This window comes from Anser brachyrhynchus (genome assembly GCF_964034855.1).
Source record: "Anser brachyrhynchus genome assembly, chromosome: 2".
Lineage (NCBI taxonomy): Eukaryota > Metazoa > Chordata > Aves > Anseriformes > Anatidae > Anser > Anser brachyrhynchus.
In genome coordinates, this window is record NC_137695.1 from 77,177,113 (window position 1) to 77,187,264 (window position 10,152).

Sequence of the window (10,152 nt, forward strand, 5' to 3'; positions counted from 1 at the left end):
ATATGATAATTTACAGTGAGACAGAAAGGTTTAGAACAATCTGTGTATGTGCATATGCTGAGGAACTGAGTATTTTGAGAGGTGTTTGTTTGTTTTGTTTTTCCCTTTAATTCTGTGTAGTAGCTATTAGTGCTGAACAGAATGCATTCAGATTAAAAAAAAAAAAAGAAAGAAAGAAAGAAACATGAATCTTGGAAAACTATGAAGGAAACAGTAAAAAATGTTAAGAATGAGTTACTAATAAATAGATTACAACCAGTGAAAATAATAAAAGGGATTTACATATATGTTTAAAAAATGCACAATGGATAGTTAAGAAACAGCTGCTGAATTATTTTATTCTTTAACTGTAACACTGTCTATTCCAATAAAACACTCCAATCATGTTCTTCTCCAGTAATAGTACAGCCATTAAGACTGGGATAAACAATAGCTATCTTGTAACAATTCTCATTTTGAAGGATTCTGAAATATATTGCGAACATAATCCAATATAATGTAAAGTGAAGACCTAAATCATGAAGACAGAGTTTAAGGGGGGAAAAAGATATGGCATCCAAATGAATATTCAGAGGCCATTATTAAGGAGACAGAAAGAAAAAAAAAAAAAAAAAAAGAGCTAGATTTTGTCTCAAAAACTCAAGTTAACAGTACTACTCCTTTCAAGACGGTCAACATGTTTCATAGGATCATAGAATCATAGAAACATTCAGGTTGGAAAAGACCTCTAAGATCATTCAGTCCAACTTTTAACCTAGTACTAAATTCCACCACTATACCATGCTACTAAGTTCTAAATCTACATGTTTCTTGAAGACCTTGAGGGATGGTGACTCAACCACTTCCCTAGGCAGCCTATTCCAATACCGCACAACCCTTTCAGTAAAACCTCCCCTGGTGAACCTGCCATCATTTCCCCTCATCTTATCATTTGGTGTTTCTGAGAAGAGCCCAATCCCCATTTCATTACAACCTCCTTTATGGTAATTGTACACCATGGTAAGGCCTCCCCTGAGCCTCCTTTTCTCTAGGCTAAACAACCCCAGCTCCCTCAGACATTACTCCTAAGACTTGTTCTCTAGACCCTTCACCAGCTTTGTTGCCTTTCCCTGGACATCCTCCAGCACCTCGATGTTATTCATGTAGTGAGAGACCCAAAACTGAACACAGTATTCGAGGTGCAGCCTCACCAGTGCTGAGTAGAGAGGTACAATCGCTTCCACTATTTCTGATACAAGCCAGGATGCTGTGGCCTTCCTGGCCACCTGAGCACACTGCTGGCTCATATTCAGCCGACTATCAATCAATACCCCCAGGTCCCCTTCCACCAGGCAGCTTTCCAGCCACTCTGCCCCAAGCCTGCAGCATTGCATGGGATCATTGTGCCCCAGGTGCAGGACCCGGCACTTAGCCTTGCTGAACTTCATACAGTGGTCTCAGTCCATCTATCCAGCCTATCCATATCCCTCTGCAGAGCCTTCCCATCCTTGAGCAGATAAACACCCTGCAAAGCTACTGAGGGTGCACTTGATCCCCTCATCCAGATCATTGATAAAGATATTGAAGAGAACTGGTCCCAGTACTGAGCCCTGAGGGACACCACTGGTGATCAGCCTCCAGCTGGATTTAGCTTCATTTACCATGACTCTTTGGGCCCAGCTACCCAGGCAGTTCTTAACCCAACAAAGCGTACACCTTACCAAGTCTTCAGTAGCCAACTTCTTCAGGAGAGTGCTGTGGGAAACAGTGTCAAAAGCCTTACTAAAGTCTAGGTAGACCACATCCACAGCCTTTCCCTCATCCACTGAATGTGTTGCCTTGTCGTAGAAGGAGATCAGGTTCATCAAGCAAGACCTGCCTTTGATAAACTCATGCTGACTGGGCCTGATCATCTGGTTGCCCTCTAAGTGTTACATGATGGCATTCAAGATAATCTGCTCTATGAGTTTCCCCAGCACCAAGGTCAGACCTGACAGGGTTGTAGTTTCCCAGATCCTCCCTTTGGCCCTTCTTGTAGATGGGCGTCACATTTGCTAGCTGCCAATCGCCTGGGACCTCCCCTGATAGCCAGGACTGCTGGTAAATGATGGAAAGCAGCTTGGTCAGCACTTCCATCAGCTCATTTTAGTTATGATCAATGTAACTGATTGGCCTAAAAGGTCTAAAAAGTTTGTTTGTTCTGGTTGTTATAATATTTTTATTCTGATAAAATTTTCCTTGCGGGCTATAATCAACTAAAGCAGCAACAGGGTCTGTGCTTAACAGCTCCAACAGCAATGGTGGTGCTGTCTCCTTTCCCATCATGTCCTGGTTTTCAATGATTCCGTAGAACTACAGAGACAGAATTGTCACAGAAACATAAATATAAATTCACATTGTCAAACTGCCACAGATTTCACTGCTAGGATATTTTCTTGTTAAAGCCAGTTAGGTATTAAATGTCCTAATCAATGGAACACTTTCTACTTTCTATAGGGAAGCTACAGGAAGATGTTAGAAATGTTCTTTATATGCAGCTGATTTTTTTTTTCTCTGTAGTACATTTTACCTGTACTGCCTCAGAGGGAACTATAATGAGGGGAGGGGAGGGAAGGGGAGGGGAGGAATAAAAAATAAAAAGCAAATGATGTGAAGGCAGTCACTCACCACATCCCATCCCAAAAGCAGACCAATGCCGACCAATGCCAATGCCGAGCAATGCTCTCTGAGCAATGGCAACCTTCCCAAATAAAACCCTCCCTTTCATTTTATTGCTGTGCGAGACGTTATATAGCATGGAACATCCCTTTGGTGAGTTTGGGTCATCTTTTCTGATTGTGTGCTACCTCCTGCATGCCCCTAGTCTACTTAGTGGAAGGGCAGACTTTGAAAAATAGAAAGGCCTTGAAGCTGTGCAAGCGCTGTTCAGCAATAACTAAAACACTCCTATGCTATCAACAGTGTAGCTACAAATGCAAAACACAGCACCATATGGACTGCTAGGAAGAGAATTAACTCCATTTCATCCAGACCCAGTACCCAAAAAAGTATACTCTCAAACTAGGTAAAGAATAAAGTTGGAAACTTCGTATCATGGAGCAGGTAGGGTAAATAGTAAGTGGAGTCTTACTTAGAAAGTTTTAGGTGCACTGATCAAGAACTTCAGCAAATGTGAGAAAAAATGAAACTTGCTGTACATGTTTATTCTAAGTTTTTATTGTCCTGAGGGGCCTTCAGGTCAAGGAGACGAGAGGGTAATCTCCAAGTATAACAAAACTTATTTAGCCATACTTTACTGGATAATTTTCAAGCAGCTTTAGGGTTGCTTTAAACCTTAGGAGTTACACAAATTAGATTAATTGCAGCTGCTTATAAGGACTGAAATCTCCGAATATTTTCAATTTTTCTGCGTTTTGGAAAAGAAAGAGCTTTAGGCTCCAAGAAGAGATTTTATCACTATGTGTTCATGATCAATTCACACTATGAGGACATCCAGAAGCCTTAGCCATGACACCACAGGTAAATGTAAACAGTACTGCAATCAATATTTCAATGTGTAGGCCATAACTGTTTCAATTTTATAAGCCTGTGCACTACAAGTATCTTTAAATCAGTTAAGCATTTAGCAGAAAGCTGATGTTCCAGTTTTAGTATCAATTCAGTGTTTAAGTAGGTTCTATTTACAGGGTACCACAGGAGTTGAGTTCTGTACAAACCAAAGTTTATGTACTGAAGCAAACATCTGGGAGAACTCCAAGGTATATGTCTTAAGAATGTATCTAAGAAGGTTCTACAAGCAGATAAAGAAAGAGCTGTAAGTTTAGCTAATGGATATGATATCTTAGGAATAATACTGTGACCTAATTTGTTAATTAAAAAAAATAATTAAAAATTAATTAATTAAATTAAATTAAATTAAATTTAAAAAAAAAAGAGTCAAAAGTATTATTAAGATAAGACTCAATTCCTGGCATCAAGCAATAGATCCATACAGAGCCATGATCCATAGAGCCATAGATCCATATCATACAACCATGATATTTGTCATTGCAGTGACAATGTAGACTCCTGAAACAAAACAGAGTAATTTTCCTATATTAAATCAGAAATGCTAGGTAGTAGTCACATAATTAAGCCACCAAGTCAGGCTTCTCTATTATCAGTTGTAAGAGACAAGCTTTTTTGAAACACAAGCAGTAAAGCAAAGAACAGGAAACCTTTGAAGGTCCTAATTATTCTGTGAAGGAGTTAGCTCTCTTCATTATGTCTGATTTACATTGACTAAGTTAAATGCTGAAGTTAGGTGATTTAAACACTCCCACTTGATCAGTTCAGAACAGGATTCACAACAGGATTGCACTAAACTATCTAACCGGATGTCCATGAGAGGTTTTAGCTTAAATACTAGTGCTCTTGAGACCTGATCCCCAGAACTTTGAGCTCATCTCTGTCAGAGAAAGATTCTGTGCTGACATCTTCTGCTGAGGTGAGGTTTCTTTTGAAAATTTGGACAACAGTTAATTGAGGCGATACTCTAGACAACATTCACTCAACACAGGGGAGTTCAATTTAGAGTAATCGTCAACATGAGACAAAATTACACATCTTGTTTCAGAAAAGTGCCCTAGTCACCTGGATGTTGCCTTTCCAGGGGCACTCTTCTTGCAGAAACTATACCACTTTGCAAAAAGAATGAATAGGATTCATGGGTGCAGGTTCTCTTACTTAAAAGTAATTATAAGGAAGAAATATAATCTGTGCAAGTCACTTAGTTCTTCCAACAGCATTAGCAACACATGGATGTTGTATCATAAAAATAATACAAATAGTCCGTAAAGGCTGTGTGGATTCTGTTTTTGTATGTCTTTCACTGTTGACAGCCTTTCACGTATGTGTTTTAGAAATGATTGCACATACATGCTTTGGCATTCTTTTCCCTATGGCTGTATCAGCAGAACCAAATCCAGCTCCTAGGCCTTTTGATACATAGATTAACTCATTTCACCATTACCCTTTTTGGGATGTGAATGAACAGTTTTGCCTACTCATGCCAGCCAAAGCTGAGACACGGTCCATTCAGCTAGTAATGACAACCCTGAGACAAGCTTGCACCTGCTATGATTCGTAACTTAAAGGATAGCTCTGTTTCAGTGCATTTTTTTTTCCCAAGTGTTGCCCTAGGGAGCTCTGGCTTCAATGAAATCATTGTTTCCATCATTAACTGCTTGAATAATTCATTGCTTAGCAGAAAACAACCCTTTTTGATTTCTGCTTTTTTACCCTTGTATGTACATTTCAAAAATAAGTAAGTAAGTGAGTAATGCAATGACTATTTTGAGAAAGACTTTGTTTACCCGGAAAAAAAAAAAAAAAAAAAAAAAAAGTTTGGCATGACAAGCAGGAGTTTAAGAGAAAATAAATTTTGTTTTTTCAATATTATGCATGCACCCTGAAGTATGTGTTTCAAAGTAACTGCTTTGACTACAAATAAATACAGCTACCAATAACAATGAGCTGAATCTTTAATGCACAATTATGATCATAATTAGTAAGTAATTAATTTGTGAATAATGTCACAATTTCATTATAAAAATAGAAAGAAATAATCTAAGCTTGAGACGTTGAAGATACAGATTAATATCAGAACTAGAACTGCCACAGAGATAAACTGTGTTCCTAGCTTGCACTAGTAAACAGTAGGGGTGTAATAGAGGAAATCATTCAGTTCAGCATCTGCTTCATCTATTTCCTTTGAGTTATGAATCATATGTTGTGGGAATTGTTCAGTATCTAACCAAATATGTATATTTCCTAAATCCACCCTTAGGCTATTTCAAGGTTTCCAAATTCTATTCTGAAGTGACATTTGACATTTACATCTTCTTTTTCTTTGATTCCATTTTGTTTTAAGTATTTTTTGGTAATAAATTTAAATGATAGGAATTCCATCGACTCAGTAGTGCATCCGACCTTACGGATAATAGGATAATTGACAAGATCAAGCTACTCCTAAGACATAGTATAGATAAGATAAGATAAGATAAGATAAGATAAGATACATCTTATTTCATACGATAGTAAAACATACTGATGGTCTAATTGTTTTTAACTTGGAGCAGAGCTGGTATTTAATCCGTTAGCATAGTTTCTTATATCATTCTAGAAACTTGTTAGCAACAGCTTGTGTAAGCTAAAAAGACAAAAAAAAAGCTTCTTTTACATGCCTCTCCATAATATGAACTGATAAAAATTAAAAACATGAACTGATAAAAATTAAAGTATGTTTTCTGTGAATAAAGCCAGTGCAGAATATGTAACATAGTATAATGTATGCAACATAGTAGTAAATAAATGGAAATGCAGAGAGAATAATAATAAAAGAATAAAAATAAGTTGAACCAATGTAACCAAATTTTAGTCAGCATGGTTGTATGCAAGGAGGGAACCTGAGGATTATAATGGCTACCTATAAACCTGTAAGAGGTTAAACTGCTGTTCTGAGGCTAAAAGTACTGAAGCTGTAATACAGGAATCATAGAACAAGATTCTGATTCTTTCTGTAGACAGTAGGATTTTTACAATTGATTTCAAAGGGCCCAAGATTTCAGTCAATGCATTTGCAAGTACATGTGTGTATAAATAAATGTAAATATATTCACACAAGAGAACATGTAAGAAACTGAATGCAAGGTAATAAAGAATATATTGTTAATACTAATACATTAACAGTCCTTGGGCGATGGAAACTAAGATTAACTACGGGAATGAGTTGAGAGAATTGGGGTCCAACACATTTTTGTAAGATTCATTTTAATGGAGTTCTTGTGTTACTAATGCAAGTAAAAGTGCCAAACAGAGTCTTTAATAGAGCTTCTGCATAAATTATGCTTGTTTGATATTCATAAAAATCTCTTTCTCTCCATACATAAGCAGGAATGTCTCCTTTGTAGATCCCAGAAGCATAAAACTGCTGAAAGTGGAGGTAAAGTGAGCTAAAAAATGGTGAAAAAATACTTTCAAAAAGAGGTTCAGTTTTAAGGCACTGGAAACTTCCATAACATTGTTTGTACATGATGTGGAATTTTTCATTTTACTTTTTTTACAATTGTTTTCAGAAATCTGCACAGCATTTCCTTTGCTTCAAGTAACATTTTCAAAGTGACCAAAATGATTCAGACTCAAGGGGATAGATCATCTAATTTGCTATATCCACTTGGCACTATCCAACACATTGTAGCAGACTATAATTTAATATGGAATTTGGAAAAACTGCATTATTTTTGTGTGACAGAGCAAATAACAGGTATATTAAGATAATTTTGAAAAAAAAAAAATCCTATAGCACAATGTCAAGAAAAAAAATCAAAAAGGAGAATAAATAAATATTTGCACAAGGGCAGGTAAGTATGTGTGTATTTTAATAGACATATGTGCAAGTGTACAATCCTTTTTAAAAGATTATTCTTAGCCTAGAATGTTAAGAGTTTTAATAATTTTTAAAATACTATATTTTTCTATATTTTTTTTCTTTTTGTCGTCTATTGCAGAACATCTATAAATATTTCTTAAGAGGGAACTTTTAATGACATATCTCAAGTTTTAAATACCTCAGGAAACACAGCATTTCATTTTGGAAGTCTGTTGATGCTTTGTTTAACAGACCCTCTAGCTGGAACCCTGAGATCTATCACAAGTGAAATTAAAGACTAGTCAAAGTAATAACAAACTTGCTAACACAGTGATGCTAGTGACGCACTAAGATATGTGGTTAAAGTTTTAATTATGGTAGTCATTATTTGGATGAATTACAAATCCTAAAATCATCCTTATTGACAAAACCTTTCCATTTGTGCTTTTAAAAGGCTATGGCAGTGCGATGCACTATCTCTGCTGCTTTATGATTCTGCCCTGCCACAACATAATTTCAATTTTAATATGTTTCTTCTACTTTTCTCAGTGCACTTGCCAAAGTGTGGAAGTACTGCATTAAAAATAAAATGCTCTGTATGGTAGATGAGAGACATGAGGGACTAGAAAGGGAGAAGAAGAATTAGAAATGTTTTGGTTGCCTACTCAGCATTAGGAGACTCTACCTTTCTTAATTTATTGTTACTTGCTTGGTAAAGCTGGGGAGAGTTTCCTACGCCTTTAATGAATGTCACTCTCCGTGCCCAGTTTCCTTTGGTGTGTTTATTCAGATCAGAGTTTCTTTCTGTCGCATAGTGTCCTTGGACCGTGCCTGGCACTTTCATCCAAGTGCTTAAACACACTCCCAGGCTCCACAGTGAAACAAAACCTGACGGGCGGCAACAGTGCTGCCAGGACATATCAACAGTGTATTTTTAAGGTCTCATGCAAGGAATAGGTTTTGAAAGGTATTTATTAAAGGAAATGTCGTGTGGTATTATTTTACCATTGCCAGGAACTTGTCACCAGTGCAGGGCCTAGGGAGCAGGTGAACGTTATGCAGCCTGTTTGTCCCCAAGCATGGACAAAACTAACCTTGGTCATCACCCCATGGCAAACAGTAGGCCTTTTTCTATACTCATTATTTACTGGGCCAGGGGAAAAAGTAACTTTAAACAATAGTGAGTAACTGTCAAACTGCAACTGGGAACCAATTAAAAAAAAAAAAAAAAAAAAAAAAAAAAAAAAAAAAAAGGAAGGAAGCAGTGTGAAGCCCCAGGGCTGAGGAAGAAGAAGGTGGTGGGTTGAGGCTGCCAGACAGGGTGCAAGGAGCCAGGAGAGGCCAGGGCAGGGGCCTCCCCCCACACTCAGAAGCTCCCTCAGAGCTCTGGCTGTCGGCCTCAGCCCTGCCCTGGCTGCCTGGCCTGCTGCAGCACCTGCCACATCGCCACCACACCTGGACATGCGAGTATCATCAGGCAGCAGTGACAATATATTCGTTTTGTAAGCAGTACTAATGTCCTAATAACCACCTGATGTGACAAAAAGCAACTATAAGCAGCATCAATGGGGCCGCCAAAGAAAGAAGGGGCCTCTCCATGGCACAGAGAGTGGCAGTGCTCTGGGGAGTTGCCCTGCTCTTTTCCCTGGCTCTGGGATTGTCATTCAGCGTCGGCTGCCCTCCATCAGGTCCTTGGGGGTGAATACACTGTTTCCATTCATGCTAACATTGAGATGTTTTGACCCAGGAGGAGAGGAGACTCCTGTACAAATGGCAGAACAATCAGAGACGGGGTTGTCTTTGTTATTCCTACATGATTGTTTGTTTGGAGCTGGAGTGTTCTGCAGAAGGAAGAAAAAATGCCAAAACTGCAAACTGAAACTGTTTTGCTGCTCACCCTCTTTCTGCGTAATTTTTCATGCCAAGTCCTTGCTGCTTATTTTCTACTTAATTTCTCCATGAAAAAAAAAAAAATATATATATATATATGTAATAAAATAAATAAAAAGATACACAGTACACACTCAGGAGTATTTTAGAAAAAGTCAGCTTGATAGTATTTAATGCAATGGATTTCTAGGAGTGTCTCATTAGAAAGAGCAATACTAATTTTATATTAAAAATTAATTTACTGCTGTTTGACTTAAAATTCAGGGTAAATACATTCTCAGATTTTTCCCTTGAGGCATGGGAGAAGTTAAAACGTTACCGAGCAAATTTGGTATGATCCTACTTACTGCCTTCTACTTACTATAGCCTGAAGTTTGAGTTGTTATGAAATTATTATGTGGTTTTCAATTATCAGTGCCATCTCTCTCTCTCCCTCTCTCTTTCTCTTTTTTCTTTTTTCTTTTTTTTTTCTTTCTAACTGAAAGCTCACTTTCAGATTTATTTTGGGACATTCAAGATGAAAAGATAAAACAAAGAAAACTGAGTGGGTTATTTTAAATATAGAAAATAGTTGGATTCCTTGTATTTAGTTATTTATTCGATAGTGACAAATAGTAAGACTGGGGGAAGCATTTTTAGTTAAGATGGTGTGACCATCAGTTTCCTACACATGAATGTCTGGTACATTTCAGGCAAGCTAGCTTATCCTTCTACACTTGCCGCTCCTCCTCCTGAAAGCCACTAGTCTTCCATAGGTCCTACGTAACATCTGCCAGACAGTATGGATGTCTCAGTTATCCCAATATCTTTGAAATACACTAAGACACAAGTCACAAGTCATAAGTAAGACAAGCAAATTCCATTTTTGGTTTTAA